This window comes from Poecilia reticulata, linkage group LG11, assembly GCF_000633615.1.
Source record: "Poecilia reticulata strain Guanapo linkage group LG11, Guppy_female_1.0+MT, whole genome shotgun sequence".
Lineage (NCBI taxonomy): Eukaryota > Metazoa > Chordata > Actinopteri > Cyprinodontiformes > Poeciliidae > Poecilia > Poecilia reticulata.
This window is the reverse complement of record NC_024341.1, coordinates 1,661,609-1,686,901: the sequence shown is the minus strand read 5'-3', so window position 1 is coordinate 1,686,901 and position 25,293 is coordinate 1,661,609. Positions and strand designations below refer to the sequence as shown.

The 25,293-nt window shown below is 37.7% G+C and overlaps 1 protein-coding gene across 3 annotated transcripts in view; it reads right to left on the bottom strand.

The window, feature by feature from the left end:
• Window positions 1–25,293, bottom strand: part of thrb (thyroid hormone receptor beta) — a 102,969-nt gene that overhangs the window by 51,757 nt on the left and 25,919 nt on the right. Inside the window, exon 1 of one of the 3 annotated variants that reach the window (XM_008421264.2) lies at window positions 23,361–23,471. The exons of the other annotated variants lie outside the window; for them this stretch is intronic. The gene's annotated coding sequence lies outside the window, so the exon portion shown is untranslated. Of the gene's footprint in view, window positions 1–23,360; window positions 23,472–25,293 lie in introns of those variants that run through there. 3 annotated transcript variants of the gene reach the window in all.

Genomic DNA, 25,293 nt, shown 5'->3' with positions numbered 1-25,293 from the left:
AATTTTTAACAGGACCAATCAGCAAACAGAAAGAGAAGTTGTGAATGAATGAATTTACAACTTCAACAAAGTCCAAGCCTCCAGATAGAAATATTTCTCAACATCTGAGAGCCCAGACCCTCCGGATGAAGCAAAGTGCACTACAAGTAGCTGTTTTTTGAATTTAATTTTTATTTTTTTACTTTATGTTTATTGATTGTTTTGTTTTTTTATCAATCACAAACAATACACAGAACTAAATCAGACTGTCAACAAAAGGAATTATTTACATTCTGACTAAGATGAACAGTTACAGGTTGAAACAGCATACAGATTAACTTTCCATTTTTTGAGCAGCATTTAAAATGACAAGGAAAGAAAGCCCTGATTCAGTTATTGTTCTCTAGAAATCCAGTACATCTCTTTTTGTAAAGGTCCGGTTGCAGTCTCAGCATGAACGTTAACTTTTCCAATTTGTGGGTCTCTTCCACCAGTTCCTGCCAGTCCATTGGTGGGACAGACAGAAGCCATTTCCAAGTAATCAGTTTTTTGGCTGTAGCACTGAAGATTTTTAATAGATATTTGTCATTCACGTTCAGACCCTCAGGAGCAGCTCCGAGTAGCAGTAACATGATGGGTTGTTGAAATTAAAGACCCAAAATTGACTCAATCTTCCCCAAAACATCCTTCCAATAAGTCTTTATCTTAATGCAGGACCAGAAAATATGGGAGTGATTTGCCTCTGTGTCCCCACATCCCCTCCAGCATTTAGATGCATTGGGGTTTCTATAAGGCTGCTGCTTTGGTGTTCTGAAAAAACTTAACAAATTTTTCCAACTGAATTCACGCCAATAGTTTGAGGAGGAGGTTGTAGCAGCGGATTCACACATATTGTCCCACTGATCTTGTGACATTTCAGCATTCAACTCTTTCTCCCATCTTTTCCTAACATAGTCTGTTGACTTTCCTTTGGATCTCAACAATCCCTGATTTTACCAGGCTTGGAGTAAGCTTGTGAAACCAATTAAATTATCTCGTTAGACTCTGAGATACAGGCTTTCAGTATATGTACAAAAACATATCGTCTAAATTGCAAATATCTAAAGAATCTAAAGAAGTTCCCTTTTCCATATTTAGTCTGTATCCTGAGTAGGTGCCAAATGTGTCTAGTAACTTTAAAACGGCCTGGATGGATTGCTCCAGACTCGAGAGATATAGAAGGATATTATCAGCATATAGTGCTATTTTGTGTTCTCTTGAAATTATTACTATACCATGGATACCACTGCTCTCTCTAATTGCCTGGGCAAGAGGCTCTATGTAAAGTGCAAAAAGAGTTGGGGAGAGCGGGCAGCCTTGTCGAGTGGATCTCTCCAGCTTTATTCTGTCTGTCAAGCGGCCATTTATCTTGACCCTAGCTGTGGGTGACGCATATAATGTTTTAATACTATTGATAGCAGTATGTGAAAATCCAAATCGTTCCAAAACTAAGAATAAATACTGTCAATTGACACGGTCAAAAGCCTTTTCTGCATCCAGGCTCACCATAAGTGCTGTGTGATTGTTTGTCTGTATATTCTGGGTTATATGCAGTGAGCATCTTATATTATCTTGAGTTAGCCGATCAGAGACAAACCCGGTTTGGTCCCCATCAATCAGATCTGAGACAAACGCGTTCAACCTATTGGACAGGATAGATGCATATAGCTTATAATCTTGGTTAAAGATTGATATAGGTCTATATGAGCTGCATAATATTTTGTTTTTTCCTTCTTTTGGTAATACCGTTATAATTGCTTCAGACCATGATGGCGGTGTTGTCATTTTCTCTAAAGTCCAATTTAAAGACTTTAATAATACAGGGGACAGTTCTTGTTCAAATACATACCATTCCCCTGGAAGACCCTCTGTACCGGGTGTTTTATTATTTTTTAACTTTTTTAACGCCAATTTCAGCTCTTTTCCAGTAATATGCTCAGTTAAGTTTTTATTCTGACATTCTCCAATTGTTGGTAAGTCTAATGAATTGAGAAATGTTTTAACATCTTCTATTTTGCTTTGTTCTTGTTGCGCATATAATGCTTTATAATATGTTTGAAAAGCGTTGTCAATGCCTTCCAAACTGTTTTCTACTATTCCTGTCTGAGGGTCAGTTATGGAACAAATTGACTGCATGATTTGTTTTTTATGAATTCTTCTTGCAAGTAGTTTTGTTGCCTTTGGCCCAGCTTCATAAAATGATTGTTTTAGGAATTTATATATTTTTTCTTCCTCTTTTTTATGTATATCCAAAATTTTTCTCCTTATCTCCTGGATTTGTGCTTTGGTATAATCGAGTTGACTTGTGTTTTGCAAGTTCTCCACATCTTTTAATTTAGTCTCCAGCTCATTTAGTTCTCTTTCCTTCTCTTTCTTAATCGCAGTACTTAGTGATATAAATTTTTCTCTTATAACTGCCTTCAATGTGTCCCATAAAATATTAGGATTGACTTCCCCGTTGTCATTCAGTTCTAGAAAGTTTTTTATTTCTGTTTTTATGTCTTTTATGACGTGTTCGTTATTTAACAAGCTTGTATTTAGCCTCCATATGTTTTTTTTTGGTCTCGTATCCAGGTTAAGTGTTAAGTATACTGGCGAGTGGTCTGACAAGTTTCTGGAACCAATTTCACATCTTTTAAGTCTATGTCGATCATTCTCAAAAACCAAGAAAAGGTCTATTCTTGAAAATACTGCATGTCGGGGAGAGAAATAGGTAAAATCTTTTTCTGTTGGGTGCATCGCCTGCCAAGCGTCCAGTAAGCCAATATCCTCCATTCCTCTCTTTAGTAATTTACTTTGTGGTGTGCTTATTCTTTTGTTATTAGATGTGTAATTTTTTATTCAGAACTGTATTAAAGTCACCTGCACAAATTAAAATACCTTGTGACTCTGATGAAATAACTTTTAACACTTTTTCAAAAAACGAAGGTTATAATTTGGGGGCATATAGATAGAGAGAAGGGTAACCAAATTTCCCTAAATTTTACCTTGAATCAGCATATACCTGCCTTCACCATCTCGTATTTGCTTTATAAGTTCAAAATGCAAAGAGATATGTATTAGCACTGCGACTCCTCTCTTATGAGCCGTTTTGAATGAACTATAAAAAACCTTCCTGAATCCAAATTTTTTTGTTTCTCATGCTCTATTGGGGACAAATGAGTTTCTTGAAGAAGTAGGATCTGAATTTTCTCCCTTTTTATCTTAGACTTTACTCCTCTTAACAGGGTTGTTGAGACCATTAACATTCCATGAAGCTGCTCTGATATTACCATTAATCATACCTGTATGCGAGTCTGTACATGTCGACAGTTTGAACACAAAAAACAAAAATGTAAAGAAAATAAGACACACAGGATGACTTCCATCCTCAGGGCTTCACTGTGCCCCCACATCCTACAACCTTTTCCTTTACATTGTAGGAGGAACAGCCCTACTCTAATTAGGGGCTCCTTCTCTGCCAAATACAGAGTTCCTTCACCTTTGAGCTTAACAGTCATTTCTCCATTAGTCCTGATCAGGTTAATCTTATTACATGTGAGAGGGGTGGGGGGCAGCTCGGGTGTTAATACAAGAAATAATTACGCGTGGGGTTCAGATCCTCCATAATGTGCTGTTATTACTTACATAAGAATTGAGGATCTGCATCAGGAAAGCTTTTTATAGTTGCTCTCGTTGAAATTCTCGGAGCTTCTCTCGCACACGTTTGGAGTGTGAGCTGGCCGCTTTATTCCAGTGCACGTCCTGGTTGGTCGCTGGTTCTTCGTCTGCAGTGGTTGATCGCGGCGTGTCCACCTGGTATCCCCTTTTCCTCATCTCGTCCGCTGCTTCTGATGCACTTGCGTACAGACGTGGTCCGTCATCCCAGTGAATCCTCATCTTAGCCGGGTAAGGTGTTTGAAAACGTATTTTCCCCTCTTTGAGAATCTTATTGATGTTTTTGTATTCTTTAAGCTTATTGTTTATCTCAGTCGGTAGATAGTGCGCAAATGATCAATTTGCCATCATAGAAAAAATTTTTCCCCCACGCTGCTTTAAGGATTTTCTCTTTTATGTCGTATCTGTGAAAGTTGACGAGTATGGATCTTGAAATTGATGCATCTCGAGGTTTAGGTCCCAGCGAACGATGTGCTCGTTGAATCTGCAAATCTTGGCTGATTGAGAGCTGTTCTTTCAGAAAGTTTGCAATGAACGTGTGCATGGCGTTACCTTCAGCTTCTTTAATGCCGTAAATATGGATGTTGTTGCGTCGGGATCTTCCTTCTAAATCGGAGACTTTGTCCAGGAGAGTTTTCTGCTGTTTGAGGCAGTAAGACAATGAATCTCTCAAGTCCATGTTAACAGTCTCCACCCCGTTCACCCGTTGTTCCGCTGCCGTTAGCATAGCAGCTTGGTTACGAATGTCCGATCTGACCTCTTTCAGTTTCTTGTTCATTTCACTCTTAGAGCTGTTCAGGTCTTGCTTGATGTCATTTTTCATAGCGATGATGTCATTTTGCATTTCTTTGATAGTGTTGCATAGATTCTGGATAGCCTTAGCAGTCGTTAGCTCGCTCTCCTCGCTAGGGTCCGAGGCCTGCATCATGCTAGCGTTTTTTCCAACGTTTCTTAGATCAGTTCTTGCTTGACCGTGACTTTTTGCACCCCCCAGTGTCTTTTTCGATCTAACTCCACGCATACTGTATCATTTTGAAGAAGAGCTGAATCTCTTAATCGAGTTTAGTGGAGTTTGCCTTGTCGCTGATCAGGACAGATTACAGACTTACCCTGCCATCTTGGAGACACTCCCGGAAGTCAAGGAGCTGGTTTTTACTACGCTACTACAACTCAGAACCAAAGAGAGGATGCTCGTTAGCTACGGCTAGTGACGTCTGCTAACTCTAAATGAGTCAGTGGAAGTTTAAGTTGAAGGTGCTTATGGTTCCGTGTCCCGAATCAGATATTCCTTTAGGAATAGTGACTGTTTATGAGGAAAAGCAGAAAAAAATACTTTCCCCAAAGGAAAAAAAAAAAAAGTGGAATATCATCTATGATATTGTTATGGGGCTGCACAGTGGCACAGTTGGTAGACGGTCCAAAAAACATGACTGTCAGGTTAATTGGCCTCTCCAAATTGCTCCTAGGTGTGAGTGTGTGTGTGCATGGTTGTTTGTCCTGTGTGTCTCTGTGTTGCCCTGCGACAGACTGGCAACCTGTCCAGGGTGACCCCGCCCCTCGCCCGGAACGCTAGCTGGAGATAGACCCCACTGAGGGACAAGGGTGTAAGAAAATGGATGTCTTTTTAAACATGAATATGTTTTTTAAAAAAAAGATTCATGTTTATCTTTTTAAACATGAATATGTTTCTGGCAATATCACTCACCCCTATTTTGAATATTATGAGATTTTAATGTAAAAACAACAGTTGTGCCTTTAAAATTCAAAGTAGTGATTAAAATCTATTAAACTCAAAATACTTTTAATTACATGCAGTAAATATACATTGCAGGCCTGTCTACACCCATCCACAACTCTATGCTGTGGAATTTTCTCTTTTTAAACAAGCTTCGTCTTCATGGTGTTTACTTGCATTCTGAGTGGCTGCAGACACATTTCAGAATGTAAGGTAGAAGTAGAGATATCTACCTCTAACCCCCACCATCATTACCACCGTCATTAGAAAAACATAATTAAATATTATCCTTGTTACTTTAATCGAGTATTAGAATAATTATAACCTATTTCTCTCTTTTGTGTCGTCATAATTCCAAACTGTGATCAAAGCATTCCAGGTTTTAAAATGTTGTCCAAGCTGAGACAAAACAAGCATCCTTTTTAAATTTATGACTTACTCAAGAACCTCAACAACATGGAAGTGAAAATGAACGGGCGAGGACTATGCCACAGCACATGTGGTCACAGATTGAAACCATGAAACCACAATGGAAGAAGATGTGTTGAAACCAATAAGCTCCAACATGTTATTAGAATCCTTCCTCTCTGTCTCTGCCCAAAGTTTTATGTGTAGGGACTGACAGCCTCTATAACGTCCTGGCTGCACAATGAAGGCATTCTTGACTTAACTGAAGCTTTATTCGCTGCGATCTTAGCATTCACTAAGATAGCTTCATAATGTGGCCCTTTTCTTCCGTCCTGATGTACTTCAATCCCTTCCATGGCATGTTTGGTTCCAGTTCCACACTCCAACTTTTTCGAATGCTTGACAGTGGTCCAACTTTCAGGAAGCACAGATATTTGGGTGGAGGGTTTTCCTCAGGATTCGTCTCACTCCCCCAAAATGAGACCTTGCATCCAGTCTTTTGGTCTTTAGTTTAGAACAGAACTCTTGATCTTAGAGAAAGGAATACTAAAGCTTGGCAGACCTTTGAAGGTTCTTGATAAAAAGTATATCCTCTTTTAGATTAAAAGGTTTAAATTTAGAACATAATTTCTTTCTTCACAAATCATGGAATTTCACATTGTTAGCATTTAAAAAAGAAGCTACTACTTCATTTTCACTGAGCAGTACGGCACAGGTCGGTGTGGTTTGGTATGCTATTTCATGGTCTGATGTATCAACTGCCTATTGAACTCTCACTGGGCAGGCGGGGCTAAACCCTAGAGTAGCCTCATACTAGAGCGACAACTAACATGACACACCAGTATGTCTCATGCTTGTTGCAAGCAGTGACGTCTTTCTGTCCCTCAGTGAATGAACTCTGTTGTGTAATACCACCACCCTGATTGTGTCATTGTCCTATGGATCTACAACTGAAGTTGGTCCAGGAATGGTGGATCGTGTTGTTTTAACAATGGAAACAGATAAAACAGCATACTGAGCCAGTGTACAGAAGATGCTATACTGTAGCATCTACGCTGCAACAGCATGCATCCATCTCTTTCTTAAGGTTTAGACTTTCAATTTGCAGCCATTCATTCTACCGTAATATATTCTTAGTGGCAGTTGGAATGATTGAGCTATTTCATGATTCAGTTTGGGTCAAGCTTTAGCTATCAAACAAAAGGCCTCAATAGAATACAAACAGACTATAGACTATAGTTGCCAGACCACAGGACCAGAAATCCTAATCATCACTCAACACTCATCCAAAGCCATGTTTGACAGTTGATATGTTTGTTCTACCATACCATACCATACCATACCATACCATACCATACCATACCATACCACTTCAATTTTTAAAGCACTATAAAATAACTGAAAGTCTACAAAGGGATGTACATATACACAATAAAAAAATGGACAAGCTAAACATAGATAAGTTAAAATAAACTACTAAAATAGTTAAAAATAGTGCCAGCCTCTCAGGATGTACAAAAGGCTTCAGCAAATAAACATGTTTCAGGACTATTCTTAAATTCAGAGTCACACTTTTGTATTTGCTAAACAATTTTAAAGCAATTTATTGCTATTCGTCCTCTTAACAAATATACAGTACTTTGTGTTGGTGTATAGTATAATCTCAGTAAGATATGCTGCAGTTTGTACCTCCAACAATACAAAATCATAATAAAAACTTTAAGGTGTGTTAATACTTTTACATCTGAATTACAAAAGCTTTTATCATCAATTGGTCAGAAATCACGGCTCGTCAGTCTAATTATTTTCCTGTAATGTATTGGAAAACAACTAAAGAGATGTATTTGCAAACAAACAATGAAAAGAGTCCCCTTAAAGTATTTACAGCATGAAATCTTAGCATATAGATGCTATCACAGACATTTATTCAGTAGTAACAGATACCCAGAGCATGTGTTGTGGAAAGCTTATACAGCAGATGGTGCATTTAAAACTGGAACAAGCATTATTAACACACATAACGACACATGAGCAAGTTTGCTTCCAAACACACCAACTGGAAGCTGACAGAATCAGAAGAACTTTGACAGGTGAAATCTTGACCTTAATCCAAAGCTTCAAATCACCATGAGAAATCACTTTTAAGAGGCCTGGAGGGCTTTCTCTGCCTTCACCCACCTGCTCACACACACACACACACTGTGCAGCAGGGGTTTGATGTTTCTCTTCAACCACCCTTGGATAACAGGAAGTTCAGTACCGCACTTAGACCAGCTGCTTTTACAATGTTCAGATTATTTTAAATCAATAAACACAATTTCTCAGCTCTTTGTATTTCATTTCACATCATATAGTTTGTGAAATAAAATATCTATACTCTGTTCCTTGCTTGTTCTTGGATTTCTTTAGATGATGTGTTGAACTCTTTCAGCCTACTTCATGTCCTTAGGTAAGTTCTATTTAGTGTACCTAATGAAACTAAACCACATAAAATGTGGTCATATCTCAAAAATTCTGAATTTAACATGGGGCTGATTACTTTTCTAACATAGGTCCAGGTTTTTTGGGAGGCTTTTGTCTTTTAATAAATGCAAATATATTTGAGAGGGCTGTTTTGTATTTTCTTTGTCTGGTTTTTACTGTTTGTTTAATCAGTCCTTCCATAAAGTTGCGATGTTGCAATCTCAACTATTAATGCAAATTCACTCAACATTCAAAAATTTTGCTCAGACTTGCAACTATTTCGCAAATCTGACTAATGTCAGATTTGCGTGTTTCCTTCTTTTCCGACCAATCACTGCAACTTGGCTGAAATTTTACCAATCCACTTTCCCTTTCTAATTTAACTTCCTGTTTCATGACACCATACAAACCAAGATGACAGCATGTGTGAAACTAAACGGTAACATTTGCAGGGTTTTTTTTGTTTATTTTGGGATGACCCTTTTAAGATGTTCTGTAGGATTTGCTCCTACTGTGTTAACAGTTCATGGTTACTTTAATTACCAACATGGGATTCTTCTTTTGCATTGTGACTTCTCCTCAGGGTATGATTTGGTTTGAATTGAGATACTTCTTCAAAAAGGTACTTGCACATTAAATATTAACTATGTCAAAATCCTGATAAAGCATCTGGTGAATATGAGAAAGTTTATTTTTTACTTTTTACTTCAATGTCCTTTATAGGCTCCATATGTTATGACAAAAATAAAGCTTAAAAAAATTCACAACATTGACAGCAGCTTTTTGAAAATGATGCTGCAAAATCAGTAATTTTAGGCCACACCAATTGCAAAATAACATTGCAACATCCTAGAGGGACTGATCTGAAACATTCAAGCAGATAAACCAGGTCAATCCGGAAGAGGTCAAACACAGAGCTGTACATGACACGACTGCAGCATTTTATCAAACAGTAAACTTGTTGATTTTTATCCAAACTGAAATTCCATAATTTTCCAGACAACAATGGACTAACATACTGTTTGTGAGGCATCTGAATAAACTTAGGTTACTTGAATTTAAAATGAAATTCAAAATTGTTGGACTTTTTTGTTGCATGTAAGATTCTAAAATATTAATGTTGGTTTTTGTTTGTAACTTTAGATGCAATTTAAGAACCCCAGGTACAAAATATGTCCTAAAATGGCCTTAAATTATTCAGTAAGTCAAACACCACTGAGTAAAATGTAAAATGTAATGTCAAATAAATGAACCCAAAGTGGTTAATTTATTTGACACACAATGTATTGTGTTTATTAAGGACTATAAGACTTTAGTCATCTAGAAAATGGAAAAAAGAAAGCAGTCTTTCCAACAGGAATATTAACCCCTAAACCAGGGGTCCCCAAACTTTTTCCTGTGAGGGCCACATAACTTTTCCCTTCTCTGGTTGGGGGGCCGGAGTCAGTTTGTAACAGAAAAAGTGTGACGATTGCAGGAGAGCCTAAATGTAAAAATGTATTGTTTTCCAGAAAGCCCAATCAAATAACCCTCTCTGGGTTCTTCACAGAAGAAATTCAGGAAATAACACTATTTATGAAATAAATACCGTATTTTCCGGACTATAAGCTGCACTGGGCTATAAGCTGCAGTTATCTCTGCCACTCCACTCCAGGTTTTCCACAACGATGCAGCAGCAGCAGCAGAGGGGGGCGGACAGCCAAAATTTGAGTCATAACATAATTGAATATCACATTTATTAGGGTTGAAAAATAAAAAGTTGCCAAGTTTAGATTTAACTGAACTGATTACGGCAGTTTCTGAACGGTAACTGTAACAGTAAAAGTGCTGATCCTTTGTGTCTGTTACTAGCATGTGCTAAATGAAAATGGGCACTTTCTTCTTTTTCTTCTTCTTCTTTAGATTTCAACAGCAGCTTGCATCCATTATTATTGCACTACTGCCATCTATTGGATCCTAAAATCTATCCCTCAAATTCTCATGATCCCAGTATTATTTAAAAAAAAAAAAAAAACATCTTCTTTTTCCCCTCAATGCTATTTAACTGATCAACAACATTCTTAAATTTTAATTCCCTATTAAAACCTAATTCCGTTTTAGTGGGTGCTTTCTTCTTTTATTTCCAATTTTTACTTCCTTTGACTTCCAATGATTCACTTAATGCTAAAGAGCCCCCTGGTGGTTGAATAAAAATCCACATATGAGCCGCATGGTTCAAAGCTTAGGAAAAAAGTAGCGGCTTAAATTCCGGAAAATACGGTATATGAAAAAAAATCTAAATGCTCTCTGGTATTGTTCAGGGGGGCAGGATCAAATGTGGAGGCGGGCCGAATCCGGCCCACGAGCCGTAGTTTGGGGACCACTGTCCTAAACTGTCATCCCAAAAACACTCACATGCAAGTCAACAGGTCCAGGAGATTTAAAGAGTCCAGCCACATAGTATAATTTTATAGCACAATCATGTTACTATGTTATGTTGTATATATCAAACACGGCTTAAGAGAACTTTGGCTTCGTAATTTAACACCTTGAAATTGGGCCTCTCTCTCTTTAAGAAAGTCTTGCCCATTCCAACATTCTGCCTTCAGGAAGTCATCGCAACATCGCTTCTTAAACTTTTAACAGCACTCTGACCAGTGTTCCACTGAGAAGTAGTTTGTATAATGAGCTCAGCAGATGCTCAGTTCCACCAGGTGTTTGCCAATTGCAGGTGGCTAGTTTGAAGGTGCTGAGAGGAGAAATCGTAGGGGAGGGCTGCTCTGTGATGCAGCTCAGAAGTTTGGAAACTGCAGCTGGGGGGAGGAACTGCACCTCGAAGGCAGAGCTAGGTCTGCATACCTGAATGGTTGCCATGAAGATTAAAGGATTCCTCAAACATGAATGAAAGAATCAAAGCAAAACTCCAGGTATGGTTTTACTGAAGGAATAACATCATAATATAACAAAAAAGAGTATTTTACATAATACTGCCCCTTAAAGAGGTTTTAAACAGGTCTCCTCAATTTTTATCTTTTCAACACCCTGCACTTATTTATGAACATGACTCTGATAAAGTAGGTAAATGACAAAGTTAAAATAAAACCCAAATCCTGAAACATGACCAGGACTTTGGATTTTTCAGACCATAATAATTTTACTAGATGGAGCGAGTCAGCTAAAGAGGATGGAGGGAGGGACGGCAGAGAGACGGTCTATCAGTGAGGATGACAGATGGTGCAGGAAAGCAGAGAGGAAAGGAGAAAATAAATTGGGCAAACTACAGAGTGGAGCTAAACACTATGTAGAGTCCAGAGGGCCTTTTGAAACAGCAGGGTGATGAAACCTCCAGCGCCTGGCAGTGGGACAGAGCAAGGGCCAAGCAGCTCTGAGCGGCACAGCCAAGACTTACATAACCGGCCACATCGCTCAGCGCTCTCCATGCCGCTCCCCTTAAAGGTAAAGGCACACAGACCGCAAGTCAGGGTGGCTCCATAGCCCGTTAAGAGCTCACTAGCTGCACTATAACCGTTACATGCTCATGCTCATTCCACAATTAGAAACAATAAAACAAGCTCTGTGGTTATAGAGCTGCTGATTTTACAAGCACCAAATAGTTTCTGTGATCCTGCTTAGAACAAAACTTACTAATGATGTTGCTTTAACTGCAGTCTGGATGAGAAAGAAGCTTTCCTTTAGCTCTCTGTGCTCTGTTGGACAGTAAGCAGAGAAACCAGCTGGAAAATAAGCCGAGCAAAAAAAAAAAAAAAAAGATGGGTCTACATGGGCGCTATTAAAAAATATTTCTATAATAGCTTTAGTGCTTTTCCATCTTTCAGTCTCTGTGTCCTTTGTATTTCGTCACAAGATGAGTTGAACAGAAAGCAGTTTTAATGATTTGGCAAAAAAACAATAAAAAGAAAAAAAACTACGGGAAAAAAGATCTAATTTTTCTACAGGGAGCCATGAAGTTTTACAGCAAAATTCCACGAAAAAGGAGCGTGCTTTCCTGTGGAATTCTGTACAGTGGAAAACATTTTATTCCCAGGGTTGTTTTAGGAACCACTGAGTACTGGCTGGGAGCAGAGCAATGCAAGCTGAAACTCTCTAGATTGTCTCAACCATCTTTAAAAAGTTAAAAGATTCACTTCAGAATGTTGTGTCAAAAACACTGGCAGCAGTTAAGCTTCTTTTTTTTAACATTCAACTACATTTCAGATTTAAAACAGCTTCAAACTCGCATGGTACTTTCCAGAAAGTATGCAGACCTCAGAAGACGGCTAACCGAACCCTTTATGAGGGCCTGGGTGTGTCTGCAACTGCATTCTGCTCCACTTGTGTTGGGCAGCAGAGGGCGGATTGACTGGTGCCATATAACCAGAACATAACGGGATGGTGGGCAGAGATTGAACGAAGCCAGTGATGTCATCAGGAACGGTTGGAGAACATTGACGGAAACTTGACATGTCTCTTCATTTACTTTAAGGAAACTTCCAGGGCAAACAGGATGGATATGAGCATTTGTTGCAGAGATTTACAGAGGATGGATTAAGGTTGATGCTGTAGAAACTGCAGCAGCAAAAATATGCAGTGATGTTTGAAAATCAAAACAGCTTTGGATACAATAACTGTGGAAAAGTGCTGAGTCTTCTCTTAATAAGATTTTTGTGTCCAAGTAGCCAGAGTAACTGGGAATCTTTTACAAAGGTTTTGATCTAGATTTCTAAAGGTCTTTTTTGGCTTTTAAGAGCACAAATTTTTAACATGAACCAATAAAAAATGAGAACATTTCAAAATACAACTGTATCTTAGTTAGACCTACTGCAATAAACAACAAGTCAATGAGCTCGATAATAAAAGGAGGGCGATAATAATCACTCGTTTGCTCTTATGTCTCTCGTTATACCAAAGAGGATGACAAAAAGCTTCACTCCGGTGTCTCAAGTTATTCCTGCCCTCTCGTTTCCTTGGTAACAGCTCAACACACAGGGAGCTAAACGCATCAGTTTTTCTCCCCTCGAGCTGAACCAAATACACAGGATGTTATAGCAACACCAACAAAAGTTGAACAATTTACAACTTTCATATGTCGTGCACATATTTCTTGCTGTGCACATCTCGGCTGGATAAGGCAAAGTGAATGTCACCTCACTACGTAATCAGCGCAGTCTCCCATCACTGACATGGTCTCAAAACGACAATATTATTACCTCTGTTCATTTTTATAATTCTAGTACAGCTTGTAACAAAGACATGGCTGAACTCTGCTTTCTAAGTTGTATCTGAGCTACTCACTTGAAAGCACTAAGGTATACATTATTCTGAAATAATGCAGTGGGTACCTCACTGGTGGCAGCAGGAGCAAATGTAAATAGAAAATCACTTTGATTTGTTCACGTCATTTGAGGAGCAATTGTACCCCTGTACCAGGGTTTCCCCCAGTGTATTATAGGCCTGGCAGCCCGCCATCCTTTACTAGCGCTACCACCAGGCTAAGCCTTTCTTGTTTATGTTTTTAGGAAAATAATAATAATAATTAAATATTTGTTTTTTTTTGTTAGTTTTTTTTCTTTTTTAAGCCTGATTGCAAGCATCTCTGTTGCTCTGAGCGTTTCACTGGCGGAGCAGATTTATTCCTAAAAGATATGTTTATAGAAGATAGGGGTATAGTTTATGCATTTAAAGCTGGACCAATCACACCGCTGGCGCCTCTGCGCGTTGTCTTGTGAACTGTAGTAGATGGATTAAGTTTACCTCAGTGCGGATTGAGCGCAACTCCTTTCCCTCAAACTGGACACAGGCTGACCTGTATGAATATTTACATTAACCCCCTGTGAGGAATTATGATTCTTTCCAGAGTTTTTGATCAAGATAGTACTTTAAACATCACTCTTGTAAGCTCTGGCTGCGCAGCTCTACGTGAACTGCAGGAATAACTTGTAGTTGCGCTTTCAGAGGTGCGTTGAGAATGATTTATATTGTGAACAAAGAATTTTGTGCGGCTTTTACATCTCAACACGCTGCCCAGCAACCGGCGCTGCCTGTGCTGATAAAGTATATCTATGTGTTCCGGGTTGGCCGGTGTATTACGAACTAGCACTAACCTGATCATGGAGGTTCAGCTTGGTGAGTAACGCATAATGCTGATTTTATATTATTATATTATTATTTTTAGTATTATTTTTCCAGTTACACAATGCATCAAACGGTATCAAATGCTTTGTCCACTTAGTCAGACAGAGTTAATGTGCGCGGTCGCGCGGCGATCTGAGAAACTCGTCCCATAAACTCGACCAACCAGGATAGTTTCTATGACGCTTATAAAAAACTCAACAGACACGAAATGAAAGAGCTACTAAAGCCACATTAGCAGCATTGAATTAAATCTCCTGTTTGTTGCGCATCTCTGCATAGTGCAGCAAATTACCTCATCATGCAGGGCCGGTAAAAGGCTGTATGAGGCCTTGAGCAGAATTTGATTTAGGGACCTCTTTTGTTGCTAAAACCATCAGCACCTCTAACAGATGTGCTGGGAGTAGTTTAATTGGCCAACCTAAAAAGCAATCAGTTATAATTGCAGTTTACTAAATTGCATTTGTGAATAAACTGAGCTCAAACTTAAAGATTAAACTTACAGCATCAGACTGTAGCTGTGGTAACAAACCAAGCTAACTATGAATATTGTTCTTTGAACTTTTACAAAGTAAACTTGCCAGCTCCTTAAAATCTTACATTTAAATGTTAAACAACTTCAAATCTTTTCATTTATGCTGAAATTGAATCAAATTTAGCAGTATTGATCATCTCAATAAACAACTGTTACATTCATGTATCTGTGGTCTGTGTGAAAATATTAGCATTTATGGGGCCCCTGAAGCCCTGGGGGGCCTGATGGAGCTGCTGACTTAATTTGCATTAAACAAAAGTGCAAATAATTGATATTCATTTTAATTGTATATTTTGATGTGTTGTTTTTAAGACTAGTTGTGGGTTTAAGTAGTGTTTCACTGGTGATGTTTTCCTGTAACGTATAATTACCGAGTGATATTTTAAAATTTCCTGTCATCTTAACATCTTTTAATACAAAAACACGACAGACCGCCTCGGCACCCCGGCCACCGGGCTTAGCAAGTTTTATGGGGGAAACCCTGTGTACTGTTATTTGTGCTAAACTAGGATGTTGTGAGCTGACTGAGCAGCAGGATGAGCAAATTGATACTTGACAAAAAAAACATGGTTTGGTAGCTGTGCTGGCTTTAAAGTCACGCTGACCACTACATCCTTTTTGAAATATAGTAAGGAGGAGACACAGCATTAAGCCTGTCACAATAAGCAATAAATCAATTAACTACATGAAAATTTAAATGAGTGCAATAATTTCCATTTGGACAACAATTGTACAAGAGATGCTCCCCTTTAATATCGATGAAAAGCTGCCATTATGAGAAACGCTGCCAACATGTGACACCCAGTACGAAGTAGTTAGTTTTGCACCACCTGTTACCTTTACTTATTTTCTCTATTTTAAAATACCCTTTTGGTAAGAGGAACTTTAAAATCAGTTTTTATTGTTGTTTTGGATATTTAAAGTGTTTTTTGGTTTCAGTGTTAAATGTTCTTTGAAAATTAGTTTGTTTGATCTTTCACTGGGTGTACTCTCATTATTATTACTATATTAGCTGAACATTTTTTCAAAATGACAATATTATTGTTTATCGCAATAATTTCTGGGCCAATTTATTGTCCAGCAAAATTTGCTGTTAGGACAGGCCTACGCTGCCCCATTGTAAACAAGTTTTCTCCACTTCCCAGAGACAACAAGGGCTTTGAGAAAAGCTTCCACTCCTCACTAGAGCACCAAAGCAGCAACATGTTCCGACTAACTCCATCTTCCTAAGGTGTGAAAATATGCTCTCAGAGTTTGTCTTCATGATCTGACAGCTTTAGTTTACAGTGTATCAGGCTGTTGACATGACTACCAGCATTATGAAGCATTAAGAAAAATAATTTACAGAGGCTATAAGACCAAACACATCCACATAAATATTTGATCAGCCTCTTTAGCACTGTATTTCTGTTCTTACCCTTTACATCTGTGTGGCACCAAGTCTTTCAAAGATAATAAAATCCTTTTTCCCCTCAGCTGACCTTTACCCTCCCACATAGCAGCTCAGCCAGAGGCAGAGAAGCGAAAATTGAGTTTTTCTTACTGCTTCTTTCTCTACATCGCCATGAATAATTTAATCCCATCTAATCCTAAGAGCCTTTCTCAGCTTCACCTGAAGGAAAAAAACAGAGCATGTACCACTGTGAGTGCCAGAAGGTCCATAAGCTGCTCATACCCAACCACAAACCCGGTCCGAAATAACACGATCACATCAGGCCACACAGCTAGTGGGTTAAGCCCACATACAGCTTTAGGCACACTGTTTTTGCTGATTCAGCTTACCTTGACTTAGCAAATAATAGCAAATAAAAAAAGATAGTTTGTGAAAATTACAAGAAATGACAGAAAATATCTACAAGGTTCTTATAAAAGCAGCAATTTGTGAAAAAACTCAGGAACACACAGGGCTTTATGGTATAACCAAATAGATAAAACGTTCCAAATAAATCGGCTCCAGAAAAGTCACACTGATCCTCTCTGAGGTAGTTATTTTTATTTATGGTTTTCATGCCATATCTATATATTACTACATAATTAGTTTTCTTTGATTTAATCAAATTCAAAGAAAATTGACAATGTTAAGTTTACATAAAACTTTTAAAAACAGATTAAAACTGCAACAGAGCACTGAACAAAGACAACAAAGCAATACAATAAATTAACAAAAAGAAAATAAAACTAAAACATCACAACAGAAAAGGTACCGTGTCAGGCCGTAATTAAATGCGAATGGATAGAAATAAGTTTTAAGAAGCAATTTAAAATGATCCAGACTGTGGACAGATCTAGTCTGGAAAGGTAACTTATTCCAGAGAATAGGAGCAGCAACAGAGAGCCTTTGTTCTTTAAGATGAATCTGATTTAACTTAAGCTAAACAACCTATTAATAATATCTGTATAGAATTTATTATTATTATTTTTTTTTTAGCATTTTTAGGGGCATATGAATCTGGTAGTCATCCACAAAGCAACTAAACAAAATGTTGAATTTCCAAAAAATCTGACCAAAAGGCAATACAATTATACAACTAGGACCTAAAATTGAGTCTTGGGGGACTCCATACTTTAAAGGTGTGGCCCCAGAACAACAGTGATCAAGATGGACTAAGAAAGTTCTGTTTTCTGAATTTGATTTAAACCATTCCAAACGCATCGCTCAGATCTAAAAGTAATAAAACAGCAAAATTGCCAGAGTCGACAGCAAAGCTGTTTTAGTACTATGCGCAACTTTAAACCTACACTTAAATTTCTCAGTTTTGTTATAATCTATTAAAAAGGATTCAAGCTGAATAAAAGTTAACTTTCCGAGAACCTCAAAAACAGAAAGTTTAGATATGGGCCTAAAATGTTCTAATAGACTTGAATCTAGATTGTTTTTTTAAGAAGGTGTTTAACCACAGCATGTCTGAGAATTGATGGGACACAACCTGAGTGAAGTGAGGCATTTATCATCATTAAGATGTAAGGACCAAAAGTGACAAGAATGTCTTGTATCAAATGGTTAGGAAGACAACTTAAAGAATAATCTGATGACTGCAGATGTTTAATTACAGAGGTCAGTTCTGCAAGTGAAACTGACTCAAAATGATTCAGAGTAGCTACACATTGTGGCATTCCATGAGGATCTAAATTTAACAGAGAATTTGAGTCTCTAGGGACACTACTTTTCTCAGTGAAAAACTTAGAGAAAGCCTCACAAATTTCTAAAGAGGCTAAAGGACCAGATTTAGTCAAAGAATTTTCTACTCTATCCGGGACACTAAAATGACTTGACTTGTGCCTATTGGAAGCTATAATATCAATCAAGTATTTAGATTTTGTTAAATTAATAATATTCTCAGAGTGTCTTTCAGAATTTCAAACCAAATCTGTAATTTATCTTTTTTCACTCCTCTCAGCAAACAAAGTGCACAAATGGTTTCATTTAATCATGGCTCTAATGATTTCTATTTCCTAGATTTTATAGTTTTCAAGGGAGCTATACCATTTAGAGTACTTAGAGCATATATTGTTAAGGTTGAAAATAAGAGCTTCAACACAAAAATTTCTATTCCTAGGGAATATATCATTATCAAGGATTGCATTTAGTTGGGGGGGGTAGTGGCAGAATTTATAATATGTGTTGTATGTGTGATGCATTACTGTGTCAGCTGTTGGGATCCAGTGTTTCTGTTATAAAACAATGAAGAGCAGGATCCAGAAATGCAGGAGAGTTGATAAATGAACAAGGAGCAGGTGCGGATGCAGCGGTAGTTGAACTGATAAGACGGGATAAATAGCTACTTGAACATGCAGGGAACGTGAGAAACAAGGAAAAAGAAATGTAAACAAACCAGATTAACAATCCAACACGAGAAATGATCAAGATTCAGACCAAAAAGCACCAACAAGAGAACACTGAAGCTACAGGTTCGCAAAATAAATCAAGAAGATACAGAGAACCATAACTAAAGGCTGAACTAAAATACAAAAACAGAAACACCATAGTACTACAAGAAATCTTAAAGATAAGGAAGGAACTGAATAGGAAAAGCAAAACAGACCAAAGTCCCAAAGTTCATGACAGTTTTTGTGTTTACCTTCTACAGCTTCTATCTGATATTTGAGCTGGTGTTTTTTGGTGTGTTTTTCGGGGTTCTTTAAGAACAGTCATTACATGACACCCAGTCCCGTAAACAGGAATCATTTAATAGAGTTTCCGGACAGATTATAATGTATTTATTTTAAACCTAAATCAGAAGCTTGAAAAGAGTGCTTTCTCCAACAAAATGTTGTGTCTGGGTAGTGATCCCTGAACGTTGGTCTGATGTTTTAATGCTTGGCTCATATTTGTGCTATCGTACTGTGTCAACTGTTTTCAGTGTGTTTCTCTGTGTGTGGCAGGTCATCTTTGGGTCTTGTCCCTGTTTGGCCTCTCTGTGCTCTGACTATAGTGCAGAGAAATGTGTACATGTGTTAAATCAGGAGTTCTGACATGTTTTTGCAGATATATTCACCAGACCACTGTTTCGGAGCTGAGCTTAAAGAAAACATCTACTATTGGATTATGGGAAGGACAGCTGCAAAGTTTGTTGCTTTTGATGTTGGAAGAAGGGTCAGAGTCTGGCTTGCTGTTCACGGCTCTAAAAAATAACCATTTATTATGTTGTTGGACAGATTTTTAAGTATCAATATATAGAACAGAAGTCTTCAAATTCAGGCCTTAAGGGCTGGTTCCCTGCAGCTTTTACATCTGTCTCTGCTTCAACCCACCTGAGTCAAATCATGAGGTCATTAACAGGACTCTGCACTGACGGGTGATTCAGACATTTGCTTCAGATATGTTGGACCAGGGACACATCTAAAAACTGCAGGAAATTGGCCTTTCAGGTCTAGATGTGAGGACCCCTGATATAATCTAGACTCACAGGTTTGCTTTAGTTGTATTTACCCAGAATGCCTTGGGCTGTAGTCTGCTTCCTGCTTTTGGAGCAGTCTACGGTCCACTCGGCATTTGCAAAAGAATTCGTACTGCACCACAGTTCATGAGCAGAGACCAAGATGCGAAGGTGGACCAGAGTTCATTATAACCGTACTAATATCATAGTGACAATAGGAAAAAAATTTGTGTTTAACTTATTGAATAAAAGTAACTGAATCCTGTTATGCATTTGTTCACTCTGTAAGGAAAATACATTTCTAGGCAAGGTGTACTCTCATCAAAATATTAATTGAAATGCTGAATAAGCCTCAATCAGTGGCATCCACTTTCACTCCTCAATAAGAAGTAAAGTCTTCCACCTCCTAACAGCCATTACCGCCAGGCCTGGATGTGACTTGTTTGTGTCACTAATGTGAGCTTCCCAGCATGAAGCCCACATTAGTGGCACATTCAGCGGAAACAGCTTAATGTGCAAGTGAGGAGAAAAAGTTATTTCCTTTCTGACCTTCAACGTCTACTGACACACTCGCCGTAGATGAGCAAACATACCGGGCTTTAAATGTTCCACAGTCATAATTTATCCAGCAATTTCTCACTGCTACCACCAACTCCAAAATGATCCCATAAAGAGCAGAACAGAATTTTTTTCATGAAGTGGTCAACCCCACTTCACTCCACCCAGTCTGGGTGGAGTGCATCACCCTCCAGCATTGTGTGCACTATGAACTTCAAGACCTGAAGACCTAGAGCCTGCCGCCTGGCCTGATGACACAAATGCTTTAAAAACAAAGTTTTCATTAGAAGCATCACTAAATCTGAACATAGGACAATGGGTTTACAGCGTTTGGCTGAGTATGTTTACAACGTTTGTAAAGCTCATCAAAGTGCAGTCTTTCAGCACCACACACACACAAATAAACATGTTTAATTCAAATCCATTTAAATGAAGCTCAAATGAATCCAATTAAGAACTGATTTAGTCCACCAACAATGCAAAGCAATCCAGTTAAACAACTTCATGATAATACAATTCAATTACATTCATCTCCATTTAAGCCAGTAAATTTGATGCCAATTCTGTGTCAGTTTCACTCAAAGTCCATTAGAACTGTACCGAGTCAGAGCAAAGCAACAAGTCGGATGGCAAGTGACAAACAATTCATGTGGTCCCCAGGTTGTCGTAGCAACCTGAGGCTTCAGGGAGGACAACAAACTCTTAACGTACAATGTGAGATTACCGAATGTACACACAATTTTCCATTAGGAAATAATAGCAAAATTAACAAAATGTCGCTTACCTGTAAAGGTGTCAGTGGGTTAATATCCCGTCACATAGGAGAGAAAAAGAAAGGCACATCATTAATTTATGGCTATTAAGACAACAGAACATTTTACTTTGACAGGACTTTTACATTTCTGTAAAAACAGTGTATTATCAGACTGGTGAGATCATTTGTGCTTTTTTATCTAAGCCCCTCACCAAACACAGTTCTTAAAAAATTCATGACAATGTTGCTTCAGCGTTGAGGAGTGTGAATAGTGAAGGGAGTGAATCAGCAGAGAGAGATACCATGACTTCCCTCATCAAGCTCAAAACTTCTCCTATTCGCCCAGTTTACACAAACTATGACAGACACAAGAGTCCATGTGCCCTCCTACCTACCTGCCCCCACCCCTGGCCCACTCTGGTCCAGACCCCATCAGTGACAGTGGAGAACCTCCTGGGATGAAGTGAAACTGAAGCAGCGTTACTGTTTCCAGTCGCTAACCTGAAAACGACTCCAGGAATGGAGTATTCCACATGCTGGGTAGACGCTTTTAACAATGTCTCTTTTTGGAGGGTGGCTTTAAGAAGGGAATGGATAATAATTTACAACATCTGTTTTCATTTTTACTTGACTTGCAATGGTAATAGTGCACCGTCAGGTCAGCTGGAATAAAATTAAATATAGATAAAACAGATATAGAGTGGATCCCAGGTGAGTATGGAATTTTCTGACTCCAAATTATTCACAGAGAACTTATCTATTTGAAGATTTTTCGGTAGTTAATATCTAAAACATTAGAAAGCAAATCCAGCTTGGAATGATGAATTACCGAGGTGCAATACTGGGAATGCCATTTAACGTGGATGTTAGCTTCTGTGGTCAGGTTCTACTGAATGCATTAATGCATATTCATGTAAATGGTTTGGCAAAATATTTACCTGAATATTTAGTGGTTTAATTTAATGCCAGGACAGTGTGACAAGGACCCAAGAAGGCATGGGCCTGTTACTGGTATCAAAGTTTCTTCCATTGCACAGTTCTGATGCTTTGAAATTCTTTTTCATAAGATGTCAAAGAAAAAATTTTGTTCAGCCGAAAGAAGGCTTATTGGATTTTGTCTCACTAACATACACAAATTAGATAAAGCTTAAGGAAAAATAATAAAAATATCACCTGTTTAGAAATATTAGGTTTTATGGAAACTAATGGCTTACCACGTTTTCTAACTCTCATTAAGGTAACACTGTTTGCAAAGTAGCACTGGCAAAGTACAAGCAGCAAGTCTGTTAAGAGCTTCACATACATCTCGAAGTCTGTGTGTTTAGTCCCCTTGGACCTTAATGCAGTCTTTGTGTCCTTGTTGTCCCTGAGAGAAAAATGATCCTCCTCATTGGATTGTTTTAAAACAAGCATTGATGATGTTCTTTTTCTGACTCCTGCTTTTTTTTATCTGCTGTGAATTGCTCTGATTTGATAACTCTGCACCAGTACAGGACACTGAAATCCACCAATAGCTTCACAAGCTTAGTCAAATTTGTGAAAACAACAACTTTAATTCGTTAGGAGGATAACATCCAATGTGAAATACTAATAAAGAAAATGGGTAACACTTTATTTGAAGGGGCATGCATAGGACTGACATGACACTATTATAAACATAAGACTTGTGATGAATATGAAGTAATCTTCATAAATGTTTACGACTGTTGTAATAAAATGTCATTTGGTAAATAATGACAGTTTTTATGCAAAGCTGACACTTTTAATGGATTCTTAATGCAAGGTTTAGTGCAACTTTGCATTAAAAGTGTCATTATTTACAGAATAACAATTCATAACAACAGTCATGGACATTCATGTTCATGACTGTTAAGTCATGTTTATGACAGTGATATGTCAGTCTTAAGCACGTCCCTTCAAATAAAGTGTAACCAGAAACCGAAACTGACAAAAACAGTAGGTTGACTACCTTGGTGTAACATGTAAAAATAAACTGAAACAAACATTCTTTCAAATGGTTCAGAAAGTGCTATAAGAAATTCTAAATATAATGTAAAATAAATAGTAAAGCATGATGTTGATCAGAGCACAAAGCATAGAGTTAAACTAAACAGATCTGCCCTAATGATTAAGTATTATCACCGATACCTGATCCAATGTTTTTTTTATATCAGGACAGAAACAAATATTAATATCGGATCGGCGCATCTCCACTTTTCTCAGATACATTTCTGAAATATGTCAGACCTGCATGTTGTGCCCCTTGGAGACTCTGCCTCAGAATCCAGAGATGTAACAACCAGTCCTGTCCTTTAGCTCAGCACAGCACAGTGAGGTTACAGCTGCAGCATTAGATTCTGCTGACTGATCAATGAGGTAAGAATAGAGTTATTCTTATTAATAGTTACTCTTATTATTATATACTAACAATATTATTATGCTATAATAATAATAATAATAATATTATTATTAAAGAGTCAACATCTTAGATTATTTTAGCAGAAGTTAAATAGCTGTTGAAAATGTTAAAAATAGAATTGTAACAGATTTGTTTTCTTTTAAATTGTTCTGTAAATATGATAGTGTGTATTTTTCCTCAAGGTTATCATATCAAATCTCATACCGGCCTGTGCCTCGAACGGGAATCTTTGTATGGAATGGACACATAAGAATTTCTGATCAACTGATTTTATTCCAACTCTGGCTCACAATGCTGTGACAGAAATCACTGTAGTTACAAGCTAGTATTTACAAGCTTGACTTTTATTGTTCAACTAAATAAAAGAGTTTTTATTTTGGTAAAAGTGTTTGGTTCCAAATTTTTTGAAACATATGATTGAGATCACATTAAGAGTTCTGAGACATCAGATTGAACAAGAACCCAAGGTGTGGATTTTAGGAAATTTAACAACTATTAGAATAAATTATAAGAAATACTTTATTATTCTTGCAAGCACAGCAGCAAAAAAATGTATTTTGAAAAATTGGAAATCTGAAAAATCGCCATCAGTAAGATAATTAATTGATGAGTTGGTGTCTTACTGTAAACCGGAAAAGATTCTTTATAGTATGAGAGGAAAACAAGCAGCATTTGGGGCAATATGGGACCCCTTCATGGAAATATTATCATCTATGGATGTGACTGGCCGGGATGCGGAATTACTCTTTTTTGGATTAGTTCAAACATAAACTGGCAGTACTATGGTTGTGTAATCATATTAGTTGGACCTGTACTATCCTGTAAGTGAGAGACGTAGGGGGTGTGTGAGGTGGATGGGTGGGGGTGGAGGGGGAGAAAGAAAGAATAAATAATAACTGATTTATTGACACTTTAATAGGCATGACCAGTTGTGTTGAATAGTTGTCAAGTTATTTTGAGGTTTTGCTATTGTGTTTGTTTTTCACCCACTGTTTCTAAACAATGTACCAAATATAATTGTTTGTCATGCATTTGAAAATTAACAGAAATAAAGCTGTTTAAAAAAAGTGTTTGGTTCCCTTAGGGAATAGATCCAGCTCTTATCATTGGTTTAATCTCTTGGGGCTAAAACAGGCTCATGTTTATACTATTCAAAGATAAGGCAGGGAGAGAGAAAGGTTTGGGGGTGAAAAGTGCAAACAGATCTACTCCCGCTTTTTGAACAAATACAGCTTTATTTCCGTGTCCTCATGTTAATTCCAATAGGCAACCTAGAGAACTGTTGGTGCCAAGAGCAACAACAGTTCTAGAAAAGTCATTTAGCTGTTTGTCTTTGACTTTTCTCTCAAGGTAATTACAAAGTGTTTTCATTAAAGGCGTTACACAGATCATTCTTCACTCACTAATTCAGTGAGTGAAGAATGATCACTCACTATCATTCTGAATAGTAAATTCTTGAATTTATCCTAAATTCAGAAATTTAGGAGGATTCTTTAGGAATTAATATTAACTACAAATAGAAGCTTTGGCTATGCTGGCAAAAACAACATGAGAAAACAATCACAGTCACTCCGTACACTTCAGACGTCCATCATGGGACCTCATGCGTTTCCGTGATATAGTTGCTAAAGGTCAATAGCTTTCTTCCAGTAATCTCAACAAAGTTTTGAACAAATTGTAAAATAAAAATATATTTATCCCTTGTTCCAAAACATGAGGTCCGTGAATCCTTTCTTCATTCATTCAGGGAATAAAACCTTC